This window comes from Pleurodeles waltl, chromosome 1_2 (genome assembly GCF_031143425.1).
Source record: "Pleurodeles waltl isolate 20211129_DDA chromosome 1_2, aPleWal1.hap1.20221129, whole genome shotgun sequence".
Taxonomy (NCBI): Eukaryota; Metazoa; Chordata; class Amphibia; order Caudata; family Salamandridae; genus Pleurodeles; species Pleurodeles waltl.
Window position 1 is genome coordinate 137,789,202 of NC_090437.1, and position 12,894 is coordinate 137,802,095.

Consider the following 12,894-nt stretch of genomic DNA (forward strand, 5'->3'; position numbering starts at 1 on the left):
CTGTATCATGAACAGTTGCTCAAGCTCAAAACAAAGATGAGCTTCTGTTTTCACGCACTGGCTTTGTTTAAAGTTCATTACTCCTGCATCCCTCGTCCCAATCCTTAACCATGAGGTCTAGTTATCAATCCCAGGCCAGGAAATAAAACAGGAAATGCTACCAGCCCCACTTCCATCCACTGGGAACTAGGGGAATAGACTCCCCAGTATAACCTGTTTTGTTTTTTGACCTGGAATTAGTAACTAAACCTCATGGTTAAGGACTGGGTCAAGGACGAGTAGATCTAAGAGTAATGAAGATTTAGATGTCAAAATATTGGTGAGCAGTAGGTAATGATTAAGCAACAGTGACAATGTGGCAATGTTTACAAAGTTACTTTTAATGCACACAAGCCAGATATAGACTTCTTAGAGTTTGTAACAGATGTGAGGATACATGTGTTAGAGAAAAATCTGAGAAAGAAAAAGACAGTATTGGTAAAGTAATATAGGTTTAATCAAAAACAGCTATAGACATCAGGAAATAAGAATCACAAAAGTATATATGTCAAATTTCAGAAACATGATAGCTATTCTGAGAAACAAAAGCACATAATTTCCCCTCCTTACGGTGCACTTACCATAAAATGAAGAGTGTATATGTGGGCCTGGCAGCGTGTGATCACGGTGTGCTGAAACTTGATTGGTCCTAGCTATCCGACCTTTAGCATGGACCGGGATGTGTGGTTCAAAGTGAGTATCCCTCCAGCCAGGTGTGCATCAAGCATGTTCTCTTCGTGGGCAGATGCACACCTCAAGCTAACAGGTTCAAGAGTGTTCATTACATTTTAAAACTAAGAGAAGTACAAATCCCCCATGTGGGTTCTTTTTCTTAGAATTCAAGCAAAGCAAAAATATGTTTATGTGACCGCACAGCGCATGATTCTATCTTGCTAAATGCTAATTGAGCAAAGCTATCTGACCTTGTTGTTTCTGCAGAAGCATGGACATGTTGGTCAGTATGTTCTAAGGCAGGATGATACACCTGATGTATCATCCTGTGTACATGTTCTTGAGCTGGGGTGTGAGAAAACCACAGTGCTTTAGAGGGGAGACGGGCACTTATGTTATTGGTGCATCTTCGTCCTACCCCTAACAGATTAAAGTTGTGGTGACCTATTTTTGACCTATTTGGTACAGTGGCTCATCTGCACCAACCACAGATGTTCTGGCAAGTCTCCTGAAACTGAAGTAAAATGTGACCTTCCAGTTTCTGCTTCACCCACCAAAACTGAAGTGAAATGTGGCATGCCAGTTTCTGCTTAGCTCACTGCCTTTCCTTTCATATCTATTTCCATATAGGTCTGTCACTGATTACATAGGTTTGATGCTATTTCTAACCTGAAAGGTTGGCATGGGGCCTGGGGACTTAGATCTGTGAAGGTCTCTACATGATGTTTCTTATCCTGCCCTTAATCACACCTCCTGCATTGCACTGGAAATATTAACTTCAAATATCCCCAAATGCCATACCTGTCTTTTCAAAGCAACATCACTTAGAAATGCAAGACACACTTGTGGTGTCATTATCTATCACTCATGCTACAGTGACTAGAAAGAGTGAAATGCAGTATAGAGGTGGGGGAGCCAATAAGTTAACAGGGAGAGCCAAGTGACAGATAAGTTGAGGATCTGGCTAGGCTCCAAGAGCCTATACACGGGCCGAGCCCTTGAAACCCCCCTCCGTGGCCGTCATCAAGTCCAGCACATATCTGTGCTGCATTTCCAACAGTCTGATGGCTCAAAGTTTTTCCTTAACGAAGTTGTAACCATGTTCTGTTGCACTGATGGCTTTCATCAATTACACCTAGTGATCTGCAACAGTCTAGCAGTTGCTTTCACCTGAAAAAATGGTAGGGTACTTCCAAAGAACAGCTGGGAATCATTAGTCTATACTCCTGTGAGACGTTTTCCCAATCGTAGTGCCAAAGTATTCTACAAGGCTTTTCTCCCGGTGATGATGCAACAAGGTTGTTGGACGGCTCATGGGATGGTTCTGTAATGTCGAGATGTCAAATCTTAAAGGACTGTCTGACTTGGTACCAGTCTATAATGATATTGCTCCACATGTGAACTCGGCCCCAGTATGCCATTTGTTGTGGGCAGATACTGATTCTGTGATCCTGAGACCTTGTCTGCATACGCAGTCGGGGGTAGCGGTTTAGCCTTGTAGTTAGCACATTCAGCCGGCAGATGAGTAATCCCTAAAATGCCCTGGTCTAATATAAATTTTCCCTGTTTTGGCCAATCTCCTTTATGATCTGCTTTCATCATACTGAATGGCTGCAATTTTGATGTTTGATTTCTTTCTGTCAATCTGTAGTACTTCATTGGTGGTATCAAGCATAGTTGTGCTAACTCATACAGTAATGAGGCTAACGTGTGTTGGTTGCAAATGTGCTTTTATTCTACATAAAAAGAGGTGCAATTGGCAGTGTGTAACGTTTGGGGATACATCTTTAGGGTAATGCATTTATCTACTGCAGAGGCATGGGCGATAAGGGAGCATACGTAGCATACATACGTAGTATTGCACATAGATGTGCCTATACTATGCTTGTGCTGGTACCACACATTCTCAAAGAACGCAGTGTGAAAAGGGTGATGGTCAATATCATTGTCAGCATTTGAGTGTGCATATAATAGTTGGTGTTAGAAAAAAGAAAGAGAAATACACAAGGACTAAAAGCATCAGGAGTAGTACACTGAGGAGGAAAACAAATATGAAATACACAACTTGGAATACGTATTTTCCCTCATTAGAGCAGCAGAGGGGGTCTTTACTCTGGCTGTTTTTCCTGTTATCCACCCTCTTTTTTTTCTGCTTGGTGTCTGAAGATGTGGGTGGCATAGATGGGTCCAGGTGGACATCTGTCAGACGGACACATGTTTTGTGGTCTTAGAACTTCACATCAGCATCTGTGCTTTCAGTAACAAGGAAGGGTCCTTGGACTCTTGACCCGTGTGCCGTGTATTCCGCCGTCCTGTAAGTGGTTTTCTGTTTTTCAGCGCCTTGCCTCTTGCGCTTCTGCCCCCGACGTGCCCCTTCTGATTGTGCCACTTTGCACCGTCCAGTAAGTGCGCTTTTACTGGTCTCAAGCGCCTCGCCTCCTGCGCATCTGCCCTCGTTGTGCCCCTCTGATTGCTGTTTTCCCCGATTGTATACTGTGCCTTTAGTGTATTTCTGTGACTGGTTTCAAAGTTTAACTGTTGTTATATTTGTGCCCGACTTTTTGGCCTTGTTATTGTGTGTTTTCGCCCCTTGTGCGCTCCCCCTCGCTCTCCGCTCCCAGCCGCTGCCTCCCTGCGGCCCCGCCCCCCTCGCGCCCCCATTCGCCGCTCCCTCCCGCCTCCCAGCTGCTCCTCCCTCCCCCTCCCTTCTTAATGGCTGGCGCTGCGCGTCGCGAGTGAGCGACCTCTGACCTGTTTTTAGGTCCGGAGCTCGCCCCCCACGACCGCAGCACCAACCTGCTGTCTCCTGCCTCTGACCCCCGCCCACGCTGCTGCTAGCGTGTTCGAGGCTTCTCTTGACCCGTGTGCCATGTATTCCGCCCTCCTGTAAGTGGTTTTCTGTTTTTCAGCGCCTTGCCTCTTGCGCTTCTGCCCCCGACGTGCCCCTTCTAATTGTGCCACTTTGCGCCGTCCAGTAAGTGCGCTTTTACTGGTCTCAAGCGCCTCACCTCCTGCGCATCTGCCCCCGTTGTGCCCCTCTGATTGCTGTTTTCCCCGATTGTATACTGTGCCTTTAGTGTATTTCTGTGACTGGTTTCAAAGTTTAACTGTTGTTATATTTGTGCCCGACTTTTTGGCCTTGTTATTGCGTGTTTTCGCCCCTTGTGCGCTCCCCCTCGCTCTCCGCTCCCAGCCGCTGCCTCCCTGCGGCCCGCCCCCCTCGCGCCCCCATTCGCCGCTCCCTCCCGCCTCCCGCCTCCCAGCTGCTCCTCCCTCCCCCCTCCCTTCTTAATGGCTGGCGCTGTGCGTCCGCGCCGGAGGCGCGCCAGAGGCAAGCCCGTCTGCGCCCATCCGCGCCCATCCGCGCCTGGACCGCGCTCAGCGCCACCCCCCCTGGTCCTCACGACCCCCGCAACCCCTGCCTCCGATACTCTACCAACGAACTCCGCGCACTCAACCCTGGCCCCTCCACAGAGTGCTTCCTGGCCACCCCGAAGCACACCAAAGGACCTTTCTCCTGCCGCACCTGCAACTTCTCCTGCAACAGAACAACGAAGCCAGCAGCAACCAGCACAAACCACCTGCACTGCATCCTCCTCAACACACGCTCCGCACGAAAACACGCCATCGAACTCTGGGACTTGCTCGACACCACCGCCCCAGACGTGGCCTTCCTGACCGAAACCTGGTGGAACGACTCTTCGGCCCCTGACATCGCCATCGCCATACAGGACGGATACAAGATCACCAGAAGAGATCGAACCAACGGAGTCGGCGGAGGAATAGCCATCGCCCACAAGTCTACCCTCAAGATTCACACCCACCCGGACGACGCTCTCACGACAGCCGAACACCTCCACTTCCAGATCCACACGGACCCCAACACGACCCTCAGAGGAACCCACATATACCGCCCTCCAGGACCAAGAGCCCCCTTCAGCGACACCATCTCCGACCTCGTAAGCACCCACGCCCTCGCATCTCCAGACTACATCCTCCTGGGAGACCTAAACTTCCACCTGGAAAACAACAACGACGCCAACACCGTTTCGCTGACCACCAACCTCCTCAACTTCGGACTCCGCCAACTGGTCAACACTCCCACCCACATCGCCGGTCACACGCTTGACCCCCTCTTCACCTCAAGCAACCACATCTCCTTCAGCCACACCTCCGAACTCCACTGGACCGACCATCACTGCGTCCACTTTTCCTTCAAGAGAAACACCGAACACCACCGCATCCCTCTACCGCCTCACCGCCGCTGGAGAAAAGTCACCGAAGACCAACTAACCAGCTCCCTCGCTAAAAACCCTCCACTCGACTCCTCCGACCCGAGCGCCGCCGCCACCAACCTCCATCAATGGATCCTCGACTGCACCAACACCTTAGCTCCACTCATGAAACCCACCATCAACCAAGGAAAGAAAAAAACAGCCTGGTTCACGGAAGAACTGACCACCTCCAAACGCACCTGCCAGAAGCTCAAGAAGAAATGGATCCTCGAGCGCACACCCGACAACCTCGCCACCCTCAAAGACGCCAACCGTGATCACCACCAACGGATCCGACTCGCCAAGCGCGCTCACTTCACCGAACGCCTCAACAACAACGCCCACGATTGCAAAGAACTCTTCAGCATCGTGAAGGAACTCTCCAACCCGAACGCCAACATCAACGACGTCCCACCCTCCCAGAAACTCTGCGACGACCTCTCCACCTTCTTCCACCAGAAAATCGCAGCCATCCACAACAGCTTCAACACCGCACCTCCGCCAGACCCCACCCCTGACGACTCCGCCCATGACTGCCGCCTCACCACCTGGACCCAAGTGGACGACGCCGAAACCCTAACAACCATGAATTCCATCCACTCAGGCTCTCCCACGGACCCATGCCCACATCACGTTTTCAACAAAGCCAACACCACCATCGCCCCCAAACTCCGCAAGATCATCAACCTCTCCTTCAACACAGCCACCTTTCCGAACAGCTGGAAGCACGCAGAAATCCAACCCCTCCTCAAGAAACCCAAGGCTGACCCCAACGATCTCAAAAACTTCCGACCGATCTCTCTCCTCCCTTTCCCAGCGAAAGTCATCGAGAAGATCGTCAACACCCAGCTCGCCCACTACCTAGAAGACAACTCCATCCTAGACCCCTCCCAATCTGGATTCAGACGAAACCACAGCACCGAGACCGCACTCCTCGCCGCCACTGATGACATCAGACAACAAATGGACAACGGCGAAACCTCAGCCCTCATCCTCCTCGACCTATCAGCCGCTTTCGACACAGTCTGCCACCGCACCCTACTGACCCGCCTCCACGAAGCCGGCATCCAAGACAAAGCCCTCAACTGGATCTCATCCTTCCTCTCCGACAGAACCCAGAGAGTCCGGCTCTCCCCTTTCCGCTCCAAAGCCACCAACCTCATCTGCGGCGTCCCCCAAGGCTCCTCTCTCAGCCCAACGTTGTTCAACGTCTACATGGCCCCCCTCGCAAAAGTGGCCCGTCAACACAACCTCAGCATCATCTCCTACGCCGACGACACCCAGCTCGTCCTCTCCCTGACCAAAGACCCTCTCACCGCCAAAACCAACCTCCACGAGGGACTAAAAGCCATCGCCGAGTGGATGAACAACAGCCGATTGAAGCTCAACTCCGACAAGACGGAAGTCCTCATCCTCGGACGCACCCCCTCGGCCTGGAACGACTCCTGGTGGCCCACTGCCCTCGGACCACCACCCACCCCAGCCAACCACGCAAGAAACCTCGGATTCATCCTCGACTCCGCTCTCACCATGTCCAAACAGGTCAACGCCGTCTCCTCTTCCTGTTTCATCACCCTCCGAATGCTCCGTAGAATCTTCAAGTGGATTCCAACAGGAACCAGAAAGACGGTAACCCAAGCCCTCGTCATTAGCAGACTTGAATACGGCAACGCACTCTACACAGGCATCCCAACAAAAGACATCAAACGACTCCAGCGCATCCAGAACGCATCCGCCTGCCTGATCCTCGACATACCCCGCCGATGCCACATCTCCCCGCACCTGAAGGACCTCCACTGGCTCCCCGTGGAAAAAAGGATCACCTTCAAACTCCTCACCCACACTCACAGGGCTCTACACGACACCGGGCCCACCTACCTCAACAACAGACTCAGCTTCTACGTCCCCACACGTCAACTCCACTCTGCCCACCTCGCCCTCGCCATCGTCCCCCGAATCCAGCGCAAGACCTCTGGCGGCAGATCCTTCTCCTTCCTCGCCGCCAAGACCTGGAACTCTCTCCCCACCTCGCTACGTCAGACCCAGGACCTCCTCACCTTCAGGAGACTCCTCAAGACTTGGCTCTACGAACGCTAGCAGCACCTCTCCTTTCCCCCCCCACCCCTCCCCCCACCCCCCCCCCCCACAGTGCCTCGAAACCCTGACGGGTACATAGTGCGCTTTATAAATGTTATGATTGATTGGAAATTAGGATCCTTTCACTTCCTGACAAAGGGGGTCATTCTGACCCTGGCGTTCTTGGACCGCCAGGGCGCCGAACGACGGAAGCACCGCCAACAGGCTGGCGGTGCTTCAAAGCCCATTCCGACCGCAGCGGTAAAGCCGCGGTCGGAAAACCGGGGCCGGCGGTTTCCCGCCGTTTTTGCCCCGGCTGGGCGAATCCGCCAGGGCAGCTGCCCTGGGGATTCCGACCCCCTTCCCGCCAGCCTGTTTCTGGCAGTTTACACCGCCAGGAAGAGGCTGGCGGGAACGGGTGTCCTGGGGGCCCCTGCACTGCCCATGCCACTGGCATGGGCAGTGCAGGGGACCCCTAACAGGGCCCCAGCCTGCTTTTCACTGTCTGCCTAGCAGACAGTGAAAAGCGCGACGGGTGCAACAGCACCCGTCGCACACCTGCAACACCGCCGGCTCCATTCGGCAACCGCCGCCCGCCAGAGTTAGAATGAGGGCCAAAGTCCCTGATGTAGACAGGGGTGCCCAGTGGTGTCGTCAGTCTTCAGGATGTTCTCTTGTCTGATGAATGTGCAACCTGTCTAGAGAAGAACTGCACAGATTTTGTTAGCTCTGCCATGTAAACAGTCATTTCAGTTTATACAACTTCAGACGCAGTCTCAATTTGCAATTACTTTCATGTCTCTGGGACAGTAGTGTTCCTTATCCTGCCTGTTACTATCTAATGTGGACTTAGTGATGATTGGAACTAGGGGTGTTCCTCAGATAAAACAGAGCTACTGGTAGGCAGTAAAGCCATTTCTTGTGTAATGATGAACACAGTTTGCTTATTTTATTTTTCAGGAGGCTGTTAAGGCACTAAACAATTCCGTTGCTTTGGGTGTGATAGACATGGAAGAGTTTGTGTTATGCTGAGCATCATGGTGAGGTTGGGAAAAATGTTATTAACGAAGTGTGTTCCATTGTCGGATCTGATCTCCTTGAAAATGACAAAACAGGGTATCTCCTGGTGGACCAGAAAATTAGCAGCAGACTTGGCATCACAATAGACACAGGGTCCACATTCGATCCATCTTGATAATGGGCAGACACCAACAATGAGGTAACAGTAATTATTGCATTTTTCAATCATGTCTACATTGTCAAGGTCTAGGGCCTTGAAGAGCCCTTTGGCCTTGGAATGGTGGAGGATATTACCTGCTGGTGAATACTGCTGGCACAGTGTGCAAGTGTGCATGTACATTGTGATCATCTCATGTAAGTTGGGATATAAAACCAGTTGTGGCATATTTGGAGGGACAGGTATCAATTGGTGTGTGTGGGAAGATGCAGCTGGTTTAGGGCTATCAGTAACAATGCCTGGGGCATGACAGGTTTTCACATGAATATCTGTCAGTATAATAAATCTGTTCCTGGCTGTGTGCATCCTCTGGCTTCCCACAACTGTTTCTCATGCTCTGGAGTACTTTTGTGTATCTTAAGGGCAAGTGAGCTGTCTCTGTGTTATGTCTGGAAACATCCAAGGGGTCAAAGGAGCTAAAATAAAATTGTGGTGTGTGCAGTGTTAAGTGGGCGTTTTGCTGCATCTTTAGCTGCCTAATCAGCCATGCCATTTCTGCTGGAGACAAAGTCCTGGGCATTAGTGTGGGCTGTCAAGCACCACTCCGCTGGGCCCCGCCGTCTCAAGCACCGCTCCGCTGGGCCCTTCATCTCAGGCACTGCTCCGCTGGGCCCCGCCGTCTCAAGCACCGCTCCGCTGGGCCCTTCCTGTCAAGCACTGCTCCGCTGGGCCCTTTAGCACCGCTCCGCTGGGCCCTTCATCTCAGGCACCGCTCCGCTGGGCCCTTCCTGTCAAGCACCGCTTCGCTGGGCCCTTCCTGTCAAGCACCGCTCCGCTGGGCCCCGCCGTCTCAAGCACCGCTCCGCTGGGCCCTTCCTGTCAAGCAACGCTCCGCTGGGCCCTTCATCTCAGGCACCGCTCCGCTGGGCCCCGCCGTCTCAAACACCGCTCCGCTGGGCCCTTCCTGTCAAGCACCGCTCCGCTGGGCCCCGCCGTCTCAAGCACCGCTCCGCTGGGCCCTTCCTGTCAAGCACCGCTCCGCTGGGCCCTTCATCTCAGGCACCGCTCCGCTGGGCCCCGCCGTCTCAAGCACCGCTCCGCTGGGCCCTTCCTGTCAAGCACCGCTCCGCTGGGCCCTTCCTGTGAAGCACCGCTCCGCTGGGCCCTTCATCTCAGGCACCGCTCCGCTGGGCCCGCCGTCTCAAGCACCGCTCCGCTGGGCCCTTCCTGTCAAGCACCGCTCCGCTGGGCCCCGCCGTCTCAAGCACCACTCCGCTGGGCCCGTCCTGTCAAGCACCGCTCCGCTGGGCCCTTCATCTCAGGCACCGCTCCGCTGGGCCCCGCCGTCTCAAGCACCGCTCCGCTGGGCCCTTCCTGTCAAGCACCGCTCCGCTGGGCCCTTCATCTCAGGCACCGCTCCGCTGGGCCCCGCCATCTCAAGCACCGCTCCGCTGGGCCCTTCCTGTCAAGCACCGCTCCGCTGGGCCCTTCCTGTCAAGCACCGCTCCGCTGGGCCCTTCCTGTCAAGCACCGCTCCGCTGGGCCCCGCCGTCTCAAGCACCGCTCCGCTGGGCCCTTCCTGTCAAGCACCGCTCCGCTGGGCCCTTCCTGTCAAGCACCGCTCCGCTGGGTCCCGCCGTCTCATGCACCGCTGGGCCAATGACTGTGCCGGTTCTGTGTTGTGCTAATGTTCATGCTGCACTCGGGCCACCCTGCCTCCTCCATTGCCTGTGGAGACTGTTATCCACTTGATGGACTGTGACTTTGCACTCCCAGGATATGACAGTGGGCAAGCCACCCACTGTAGAGACTTGAGAGACTGTGGCTTTGCACTACCCAGGATTGGACGGTGGGCATGGTGGCCCCTTCTTGGATCTGGCGTCGTGGACTCATGTGGCTGTGGTGCCCCCCCTTCCCTTCCCCCTGAGGTGCCTGTAGTTTTGTCATGTGATGCCCCTGCAGTGTTCTCTCCAACGGACTCAGGTCTCCTGTGTGGGCTTTGCCCATGTGTTGATACACTTCGGCCCACGGACATTTGCAATTTCTGTGACTGTGCGGGACTTTCTGCCTCTATTTCTCGGTCACGCAATGTTTACATTAGATATTTTTTCCATCATTTTCCTATTTTGCCATGTCTTCAATGAACCTATTTTGTACATAAATGTTGTTTCTCACTTGAATCATATCTTTTCGTTATTCCGGGGGGTTTGGGTGGGGTAACTTTGACTTGGTGCTCTGCATTGGTGTGTAGATAGTTGGGGGGTGGGTGTGATGCATATGTGTGTGCCCGTAACCCTTCCTCCTCCCCCCCTCCCCTGTGTCGTAGGTGCGGTACTCATTGTTGTCGTCTGCGCCGGAGTTCGTACTCGTGGTAGATGAGCAGGTAGACGAGAGCGGGTAGGATGTGTAATTCGGGCTCCATGCTGTCCTCCGTCCTCGTGGAGTGTATAGAGGTGAGCGTTTTCCCGTTCGTAGTCTGTTTCCGCCGTGTTTTTATCGGCGGGGCTCCCGCCCCGGATGAGGTGGCGGATTGGTGAGTTGTGATAGGGTGGGCGGTACTTTGTCTGCCGCCTGCCTGTTGGCGGTGACCGCCGCGCTGTTTGTCTGTCCCACCGTGGCGGTCGGAGTGGTAATGTGGCGGGCTGTGTTGGCGGTTCCCGCCAGGGTCATAATTCCAATTTTGGAACCGCCAGCCTGTTGGCGGGTTGGCCGCTGCTTTATCACCGACCGCCAGGGTTAGAATGACCCCCTATGTCTGCTCCACCATATGATGCTAGAGTGCACTGTCATGGTGGCATAGGTAGGGTGAAGCAGAGTATACTATTTACTGCTTCTCCTTCCTCCTGTTTGAGGGCTGCCACTAATGGCACTGGTTCGGCAGCCTGGGCTGAATAATGAGGTGGCTAGGTTATCTGTTCTGTTATCTGCAGTATATTTGACGACTCAGGCTGCGCAGCTCTGACCACGGCTGCACCTGTGTGTCTCACTCCAGTTTCCTGATCTATTGTGGAAAACCCATCCAGAAAATATACAACACTACCTGGAATGGGGACTTCTGTTACTTGCTCCACTAGTCTGGAGTATATGTGGCGCAGTCATAGGTATCATCATCTGTATCTGAAATGGGATTCTTCCTGACAATACTGTAATTTATCTCTGTCCACCTTGTAGCCTCATTGAGCAAGGGTGCCCAACACAGAGACAGTGTCCTTTCTACACTGTTCCTCCGTAGGGCTGTAGATCAGTAGGTCATCTACATTGCATTGAAAATTGGCTAGGTCATTGTTGACCATCCTGTTAAAGATGCTAAGGAACTCCCAGTTCCCTTGAGGGAACTGCGAATGGAGATACTGAGAACCGTGGTACAAAAATGCGGTCAAATAGTGACCGCCTGGGTGCAGGGGAATGCTAAAAATGAATTCTTTAAGTCTGTGACTGAAAAGCATTTGGAATCTTGAGGTATATTGGTGAGGATGACGGAAGGGTCGGGCACTATAGGGAATTCTGGTACCACTGTGTCATTGAGAGGACACACGTCAGGAATCAGGCCTTTTTTACAGGATAAATCAGGGTGTTGCAGGGGGATATTCCTGCATATATAACTCCCTGCCCTACCAGTGCCTGTATTACGGGTGCAATGCCCTTCTCTTCTTCTTTAGAGAGAGAGTATTGCCTCACTCCCGGTAGTATAGCCCCTTCCTTCAGAGTTATTCTGAAAGGTACTGCTGTTTGAGCAAGGCCTGCATCATGGGGGACTTTTGTCCACAAGCTGGGGGGCACCTGTGCAAGGTCATCATGCTCGATAGGGCCAAAGACAGTTCCTGGCTCCGCAGACCTTATTTCTAATGTGGTGCGTAGGGGTATACTGTCCTGGTAAACAGTCAATGTCTTCTTGGGGTCATCAGCAAATAACTGGTCATCTGATATGTCTTTCATTCACATGTTGGAATCATGAAAGATGACACATGCCCACATCATATGAATGTGATCACTTGCCATCACTGTCCCATAGGCGGAAGATAGCTCCACAGCCTCTACTTCCCAGATTACATCTTTGTCCAGCACCTTAGAAAAGGTGCCCTGGTGCTGGAAGAGAAAATTCTTTTGGATTTTGACTATTCTCCCTGTCAGTTCGGGTGTTTCTGCTACAATTATATACACTGCACAAGTGAAGGCTAAAATGTCTGTAGGTCTAGCCCTAACCTGGTCACCATTGGAGGAGTTTGCTTTCATTGTCATGATGCATGTAGGGGACATTCCTGGTGTTAAAAATATCATAGTCCCATCTTCTTCAAAGTGAATGGACATATTTAATTTTACCATGAAATCCCGTCCCAACAGATTGGCTGGGGAGACGGGGTACAATAAGAGATTTTTGTCAACATACTCTCCCCCCAGTTCCATCTCCACTGGTTTGATGAATGGAACCCTCATCACAGCCCTAGAGCGCCCCTGTGGCCCTATTGATGAATCTGATAGCTGGAGTCTCTTCTTACGGTTGTAGGACCTTGTGGCCCCAGTGTCAATAAGAAAGTTGTATCTATCATGGCTTCCATCTAAGTGGGTTGCTTGTCTGGCCTGTCGGTTGCCCGATAAGACCGAACACATGAGACTACCCCATAGGCAGTTTCATTGGGCATATCCTCCCATGTAATT

The 12,894-nt window shown here is 52.6% G+C and overlaps 1 protein-coding gene across 1 annotated transcript in view; it reads left to right on the top strand.

Annotated features, from left to right (window-relative positions):
• Nucleotides 1–12,894, top strand: part of LOC138253708 (uncharacterized) — a 309,351-nt gene that overhangs the window by 184,604 nt on the left and 111,853 nt on the right. The window lies entirely within an intron of this gene.